This window comes from Rousettus aegyptiacus, unplaced genomic scaffold (assembly GCF_014176215.1).
Source record: "Rousettus aegyptiacus isolate mRouAeg1 unplaced genomic scaffold, mRouAeg1.p scaffold_m13_p_12, whole genome shotgun sequence".
Taxonomy (NCBI): domain Eukaryota; kingdom Metazoa; phylum Chordata; class Mammalia; order Chiroptera; family Pteropodidae; genus Rousettus; species Rousettus aegyptiacus.
This window is the reverse complement of record NW_023416287.1, coordinates 91,358,344-91,366,711: the sequence shown is the minus strand read 5'-3', so window position 1 is coordinate 91,366,711 and position 8,368 is coordinate 91,358,344. Positions and strand designations below refer to the sequence as shown.

Sequence of the window (8,368 nt, the reverse complement as noted above, 5' to 3'; positions counted from 1 at the left end):
ACAGCCTTCTGTTTGTCCGTGGGTCGCGTCTACGCATTTATCTGTTTGACAGTTTTCATCTTTTGTGAGGGGACTTTCATATAATCGTGGCTCACTGTAAGTAACACAGGAGTTGACCTTTTACACCAGCCTTGTCTTTTCTGTCGCTGCAGAGTCTTCCTCCTCTCTCGCCACCCGCTTTGCGCTCAGACCTTAGGAAACCTTCCTTCGGGTCGGATTTCTTCTTTTGTTCCCAGATCACCGACCTGCAGCCGCCCTCCCTGTGGCTTTAGCATGGAGCTTAAATTAGATCCCTACGCACTCGAGTGATAGTTTGGCTGATAGCTAAAGCTGTGGGCATGAAATTTCTGTTGCTCGTGGTGACCGTAATTAGCCCACTGTGGAAGTGCTTTACTTACGGGGCGGACTTTGCTTCTCGGTATTCCCTCCGTTCCCGTTCACTGTGCGTATCAGTTAGGGATGCCCTCGCCTTCACGTAGAGACGCAGCCAACCTGCAAGGCTGTTATGAAATAAGAGTTCGTGTTTCTCCAAGGTTCGTGTCCCCTGGCAGTGGGCAAATAACAGTTCGGTGATGCTAGATCCGCGTCTGTACGATCGCGTGGGCTTTCCTCGTGGCTGCAGCGTGGCCGCTGCGGGCCCACCGTCATGTCCGCATTTGGAAGGAACATGGGGCCGTCGGGGTGGCTGGGGCCCTGCGGGACAAGGACAGGTTTACAAAGCTTCCAGCGCGTAAGGGACCGTGATGTCTCAGAGACCGTGGTGGACTAACAGGTGGAGGGGGCGGGCAGAGAGGGAAGGAGCGCGATTCACGGGGGAAGGCGGTCCCGGAGGAGGGAGACGTCCACGATGGTGGCCCTGCCGAGAGGCGAGAAGGAGCGGAGCGCAGGACGGAGCAGGAGGGCGACAGCGGCGGCCTCCCCGCGCCCGGCGACTCCCCGCGAGCATCCTCGGCGTGCGCTTTGTTCCCGCACAGCAGCCGCCTCTCGGCCCCTCAGCTGCCCGCCGCCACGTGGAGCTGCCTTTCTCCCCGCTCGCTTTCCTGCCCTTTTGTCCCTTTGCCATCGCCTGCTCCCCGGGGACAGTGCTCCCGAGCCTCCTCCTCGGGGAAGAGGGTCGAGCAGCGCGTGCCCTCGGCGTCCGCAGAGCTGCCCCGGCCCCTCGGCCGTGACGCCGCGGCTCCCTCCTCTGCGAGGTCACGCAGCAGCTCCTGCCCGTCCCTGCGCGGGCCGTCCCTTGCCTCCCACTGACCCCTCAGCCTGGGACAGCGCTGGAGCTGCTCACCCCAGTGCCTCTTCTCGAATCTGCCGCTTTTCAGGGGCCACCCTACCTGTCCTCTCAGTGACTGGTAAAAGTTTTAGGGATTTTTATTTTGACGATTTTTTAAGAAATTATTTAAATTAGTTTTGAATATACGCTACATTGGCTAGACATTTATATAGTTGATAAAATGAACCCCCAGTTGCTCCCTCCCTCCCCTGGCCCGCCCCCTGCCCACCACAGTGGTGGCGACTGCGTTCCCCCGGCAGCTGGTAGCTGGTCGCGGAGCTGGGGAGCCTGGCACAGGGACATTTTATATACACGTTCTCTGATTCTCCCACAGCAGCGGCTCTCTGCTGAGTCCTTGACATAAAAAACGAGCAAACCGAGCCCAATGAGTCACCAAACTCACGCAGCCTCTCAGGGGAAATCAGATTCAGAAAGATGTTTATACAATAACGCTGAGAAATATAGACATAAACCTTTTTATATCATAATGGTTTTTTCGGTGATCCTGTATTGTTTCAATAGCTGTGCAATTGGTCTCAAATTTAGTTTTTCTAATCAGTCCGATTGCCTTAAAAATAGTTTTTGAAATCTATAAGCTATTTGCTAACTTCAACCTGAAACTGATTTCACATAACTGCCCAAGGCCATTTCCATTTTGACAGCGGCGGGAGGCGCATGATGGATCAGAACTCTTAGTACAGCAATGGCTCTCAGTGAACTTTTAAATAGTAAATATTACCTTTAAAACCCACAGCTGTGATGCAAGTACTTCCTCCTGCGCGTGGAAAGGAAGTGATCATTTTCAAACCGTCTTCCAATGGGAAGCAGCCAAAGCCAGGCACGACCTCGGGCTGTTCCATGTGCTCGTGGGTGTGGTGGCTCTGCATCCTGTGCAGGTAGCTCTAATCTGCTGCGGAGACCTCCTTAACCCATACTGCGACTGCCCCACCGAGGGCGCGGAGTCTCGGGCAAGGTCGCTCTGCTTGCGTAAGGGGCAAGGTCACCCTGCTTGCGTAAGGGCGAGACGTCCCTTTGGGACCCTTGCTTGTGTTGCGTCTCCCACTCCGTCGCCCCAGTTAGATCTCTTTGAGGACACGCGTCTTCATCTTACTGTAAATATCCCCTGTCCTACTTTTATGACTTTGAATAGAAAAGTGGCATAGAAACACCTCTGCTGTTTCCAAAAGCAAACATGCTGCGAAGCGACCACTCGGGGCTCTCAAGGAGAGCGTTTCTCAGAGTGGGATCTTCTGCTACTTTGCTCCAGAGTTCCTTAGCACTAGGTCGGAAATCTTTATTTTTAACAAGGGCACCTTGTTTACACCAGTGTTTGATCGTCGTTGGTATAGGGCAGCGTCTCTAAGCATTATTTATCATGTGTTTCTTTGGATTTCCTGTGATATTGTCCTTTTGATATTTGCAAGTAATATGCATATAAGGCCATAATAATACCTTTGAAAGAGGCACTCACAAACACTGAACATTAAGATTCGCAGAATTTTGTTAACATGGCCTAAAACCCTGTAGAGGTTTGTCCTCTGTGTGCCAACTGCGGTGGCTCTAGCAGTCACGAGGTGAGACTGTCTCCCGGGCCACGCACGCTTGAGGGCCCATCGTTGCTGACACTCCCGGAGTTAACCCATGTTTCAATCAGTGACAATAACGTTTTGGCTGATTCTTTACCAGATCCGGCAAAGACTAGCTTGTCACCTCGTTCACCCTCACTGCGGAGCCGAGGGAGGTTCTGACCCGATAGAGCAGGAGGGCCCTGCCTGCCCACGGTGCGTTTCTAATAATCAAACTGACGCCCAGCGTTTGGGGACGGATGTCAGACGGCCCAGGAGACCTGCCCCCCGAGGGAATCGGCTCTCCTTGGCGTCCACTTTTAGTCTTTTCTTCCATGATTTCTTTCCAAGAGCCTTCTAAAACTAAAAATTGTTTTGTGGGGACCAATGGTGTTAAAATCGGTCATACAGCCGCTGAGATCCTCTTAGGTGCGTTTGCTTAAACAGTCAACTTTGAGAAAACAGACCAGCGGTGCTCTGGGCCATGGCTGCCCCCCCCCCACCCCCCGTGCTCACGCCCCTTCCCTGGGGCCTCCCGCCCTGGGTGTGGGCGGGTGGGTGCCTGAAGCGGCGCCCGCGGGGCCAGAGCTCAGGGTCAGAGCGCGTGCTGTGCGCGGAGGGCGGCGTGTCCTCCCTGGGCCTCAGCTGGTCGCTGTGGGCTGGGCCCGAGCTGCGTGAACAACCTGCAGGCTTTGCAGGCCACCTGCCTCGCAGATAAAGAGACCGGGTCAGTCTGATCGCTTTCAGGGTTTCGAAACTAGGAAAAGAGGGATGGCAGAGGCCAAGGAAGAAAATAAGAGTTCGCGAGAATGCCTCAGAGAGCCGGAGAGCCGATCGCTGAAATGACTCCGAGGGCAGCGGAGCAGAGTTTGGAAGCGTTTTTTCTCCTGCTTTTTAGCCGTGAGAAATTCAACATCATTTCTTTATAGATAGCCTGGAGCAATGAAATGACATGTGTTTAAATTAAAAGTCTGCAACTTACTTATTAAACATCTTAAAACGATGCTGCATTTTTTAAATTTAAGCATGTCTCAAAAGTTGTAAGTACTCTAAGTAGGGAACTATTTTAAAAAAGAGAAGACAGATGTTTTATTAGAGCAATAAAAAAAGCTCTGTGTGTAAACTTTGTTTGATTGCTGCTTTAAATGCTGTTATCTCATTTCCTAACCAGTGAGCAGATCTTAAAATATAATATTCCCATAAGAAAAATACAGTTAGTTCTATTTACTTTCCCTTCTGTTGTCAAAGGCAACAAAAAATAATGAAAAGGACTACCTTAACAGTTAAGATGAAATAAATGACTATCTGATCACTTATAAAGCATTTAGTATACATATGGTGATGACTTAGTGGGGAAAATATATATATTGGCTTTGTAAATAATAATTTATAAAGTACAAACCAAATTTGGATAGATAAACTGTTTTAATGATATAAATCGTGCAATATATATGCATGTCTCTCTGCTCAAATGGGATGTTTAAATAGGTAACACATTTATCAACTCGTGCTACATCTAAATTCTTATTATAAAATATATTTCCCATCTCCGTTCATGGTAATCTTCATGCTAATTAGTATTTTTGCATTTCTAAAATATGCATAAATTAGCATAGATATGGCTATATGTCTACACTATATGTGAAAGTGCTTTAAAAGCTAAGAATAGCTCGCAGAGTTTACTGTTAGCTAAGAAGGAGTTTAATGTTTGTAAATAGATCATTTCCATATTAGATTTTATGATATAAATAATGTTTGTCCAATAAGTATTGATTGCAGTTATTCATAGAGTATAATAGTGTTTATTAACAATCCTGAGGAACTGATTAAATAAAATTGGAAAAATCTCTTTAATTTTGTTCCTTCTGTAGAATGATATTCTGCACATTTCTCTGTAATTATGACCCATCATGTAGATATAAAACTATAAAAACTATCTAGACCTCGCATTCGCTCAGTTCTGTAAACAAGACGAGGCCTGTCTGGACGTTGGAGTGAAAGCTGGCAGGGGCCGTCGGTCGGCACAGCCCGTCTGGAGTGGAGGGCTTGCCGTCACGGGGGCATCTTTTCACAGTTCGGAGCCGATCCGTGCATGCTTGTGGTGGTTGGTGCTGAATGCAGTCTCAGCGCCCCGAAGAGCTCTCCCTCTTCATAGGGGTGGCTGGCTGTCTTTCCTTAGTATGCTCCCCAGCGGGTAGGTGACATTTGGCCAAGGTGACTGCACGAGCATGAATTAGGCGCACAGGTAGATGTTTCAGAACTTGCCCTTGAACTCCGGGACTTCTGTATTTACCTTTTGCTCTTGTGTGTCTTAAGGGGAGAAGACATGGGCTTCCCTGCCCCCCGTGGGGGGCTGGGCGGGTCCGGGAACGCCACCCACACTGGAGCCAGCCTGCTCCTGAGCCAGTGCCGACCTTAAAGGCGTGCGCTGTTCCGACAGCGTCTCCAAGGTGTTGCGAAAGGCGGCAGACCTATCCCACGGCCAGTGTTTATGTTTATTTATCTTTAATGTGCATTGCAGTTTCGTTTATACCGTATGCATTTTGTATTGTGTTATATTTTTATTTTGTGTATTTTCAGTGTCTCTTCTCAGATTTTGGAAGGGTGTTAACGGGTCATGTAGAGGCAGCTCCTGGGATTTCTCGGCTTTACGGATGACAGCAGGCCCTGGGGCGGGAGCCGATGCTCGCTGCGTGTGCGCGCCGTGGGAGGCCTGTGCTGCACGCCGCACGCCTGCGTCTTCTGCTGGCTCTCCGCAGGAGGCTCGCTGGTCTGCACCTTTGCACGTGAGGGGACAGAGACAGTAAGCAGCAGCCCGGCAGCAGCGAGCTCGCAGACCAGTACGCGCTGTTACTGGGCCTCTGGGTGATTCCCCCTCTAAGTCCTAGACTTTTCAGTTCACGAAGTTACCCTCTTTCACATATCCGCTTAGCAAGTGTTTGATTCATTTTAAAGGTGATTTTACTGCACCCCGGTCATTTTTCATAAGCTCGTTACTTACAGCTATACATGTCTGACACTCATAGTCCCAGTTTGAATCCGAAGTAAGCAGTACGGACGACATGCACAGGCATGGTCACCTTTCAATTTCAAGCGCCGTCGTTGGGGCGTGTGCATGCACGCCTTGGCATGTTCGAAGCATTTTACGTGCACATCGGCATTGATGTTGCGAAACATCGTATTAGTTACTGTGATTATGGGAGGAACCACTCAGGACCCTGCCTTAAAACCACCAGCATTTTGTTGTTCACAATTCTGGGTTCGGCTGGGTGTATTTCCTGTTCCTGGTGACAGTGGCCGTGCCAACTCGTGCATTTGCAGTCACCCAGGGTGTAGATGCAGGAGAGCTGGTCTAGGATGCCGTCCCTGCTGTCGGGAGGGGCTGGGACTCCTGGGAACCTTCCCCAGGAGACCTTTCTCTCCACTGGTGCCTCGTGCTCGTTGAGACTACCCGGCCCAGTTCCCGTCGCGGCCGGCAGTGCCACAAGAAGGTGAGCACGTAGCGGAAGGGCCTTCTGAGGCCAGCGCTTGGGAGACACGTGGTGTCTGCCACGTTCTCTTTGTCAAAGCGTGTCACAGGGCCGGCCCACGTTCGGGGGGGGGGAATAGATCTCACTGCTTCTCAGGAGGAGCTGAGATGCGCGTGCACCGTGTGTAATCTACCACGAATATAGACATCGAGAATTCTGTGTCAGAATGAAGCTTTCGGTCACAAACAACCCAAAAGAATCCAAACATTCTTTGTTTGGAGTAAAAAACGAGCCCCCTTTTTCCCTTTCCAGACCCAATATGTTCATCTTCACTGGTTCTAGCATTATCTGTCTGTTCAGATGATGTCTTCCGATACAAATGCTCAGGCACACGACTTATCTGACGTCGCGTGTTCCGCCGGAGGCAGACGGGGTACAAGCTTGACGTTGACTGTCGAGAGCAGTGCGCTCTGTTCCTCTCCATGCGTGAGCAAGGGGATCAACGTAGCAGCTGGAGCGCGGCCCCTTTTCTGTTTAGCGCGCTGCCTGATGCACTAGGGGTTCGTCGAGAAGGAATATTATTTACTTGTACTAACATACGATGCGTGAATCCTAGCGAGGTCTTTTCTGCCTGAAGCAGATAAGGGAGCGAAGTGTGATTCTAGATACAATTCCGGTGGGAACTTCAGATACTTTCAAGGAGATGATTACTATGCAGATGGCACCTAATGCCATACTCGACGTCTACAGCTGAGGAGCTAGAAAAAAATGACACTGAGAAATTGATATTCTTTTTGCAACACAGCCAATCAAAAACAAAATATCGAATTAGATGATGTAATATTTCATAGACTTTTTCTGTATGTTTATCTATTTTTATTTTCATTTTTTAGTTGTTTTAGATGAGGCAACCCTTGGTTGACCTCACACACTACAAGGACCTTGTCAGCTTACAATCCCTTCTTTTTTCTTTTTTTTTTTTTTTACTTTTTACAACTATAGCGCGTGGTCTTCCTAGGTGGTCTCCCATCCAAGTACTAACCAGACCCAACCCTGCTTAGCTTCCAAGATCAGACGGAATCGGGCATGTTCAGGGTGGCGTGGCCATAGACTTTGTATGTCTATTTTTAAAAAAACTCACCCATATCAATCGATAAGCCTCTCCAGAGTTTAATATTTTATTAGTAGCTTCTGACGAGACGTTTACTACAATAAACTGCTAAATCCCTTAGCATTAAAGGAAAGAGCTCTACGAGCGGGACCGCGATGCCGCCCGGATGAACGAAGCGCGTGAAGCAGACGTGCACGGGCCAGGCTGCCGCCGGGGCAGAGGCGTTTCGTCGCTGTGTCCACTGGGTGATGATGGCTGTCGCCAGCGTTTGGGTCGGTGCGGGCGGGCACAGAGGAGGAACGGCCAGGCTGGCAAAGGAGTCGGTGCATTTGACAACGTCATAACTGCGGCTGACTTCGTTTGCCGGTCGCATCGCTGCCCCTGCAGCCGTGGGGCAGGGCCTCCTGCCCGCAGGGGAGGCGCCTCACTGCGTCGTTACGCTGGGCACAGCGCCGCTCTCAGCAGCTTTCACGCGCGTCCGCGCCTCCGAGCCGCTCCGTCGTTTCTCACTGTTTAGGGCACTGGCCCCGGAGTTAACACTGCGACCTTTGTTTGGCCGCTTTCCCGATGACGTCTACCGCCTTGGTTTCAGAGTTCCCGTCAGGGTCATAACGTTTGGACATGGAGATGGGCTCTTGGCTCTTTCAACGTTTCTGTTCAGTTGACATGAGGCATGAGAGCGGATGCAGCCCGTGCTGGTTGGGCTGGGGTGGCCAGGGCACAGGTGCTGGGCAGCTCGAGAAGCCACTTAACACAGCGCGCAGAAAACCCCGCGGTCATGTGGGATCATGTGGGCTCCTCATTCAGTAGGGTTAGTGTCCTTCAAGGCGGTGGCCATGCGAAGGCAGAGGCACAGCGAGAAGGTCATGTGTCAGCAGGGCGGAGAGTGGCGTGGGGCGCCTCCCGGTCAGGGTTTGCCGAAGGTAGCAGGCGACCAGCAGGAAGTGGGACTGAC

General features: G+C 50.6%; 1 pseudogene; it reads right to left on the bottom strand.

Moving 5' to 3' along the window:
* Window positions 1-7,295: 7,295 nt before the first annotated feature.
* LOC118610343 lies at window positions 7,296-7,414 on the bottom strand (annotated as a pseudogene).
* Window positions 7,415-8,368: the final 954 nt, after the last annotated feature.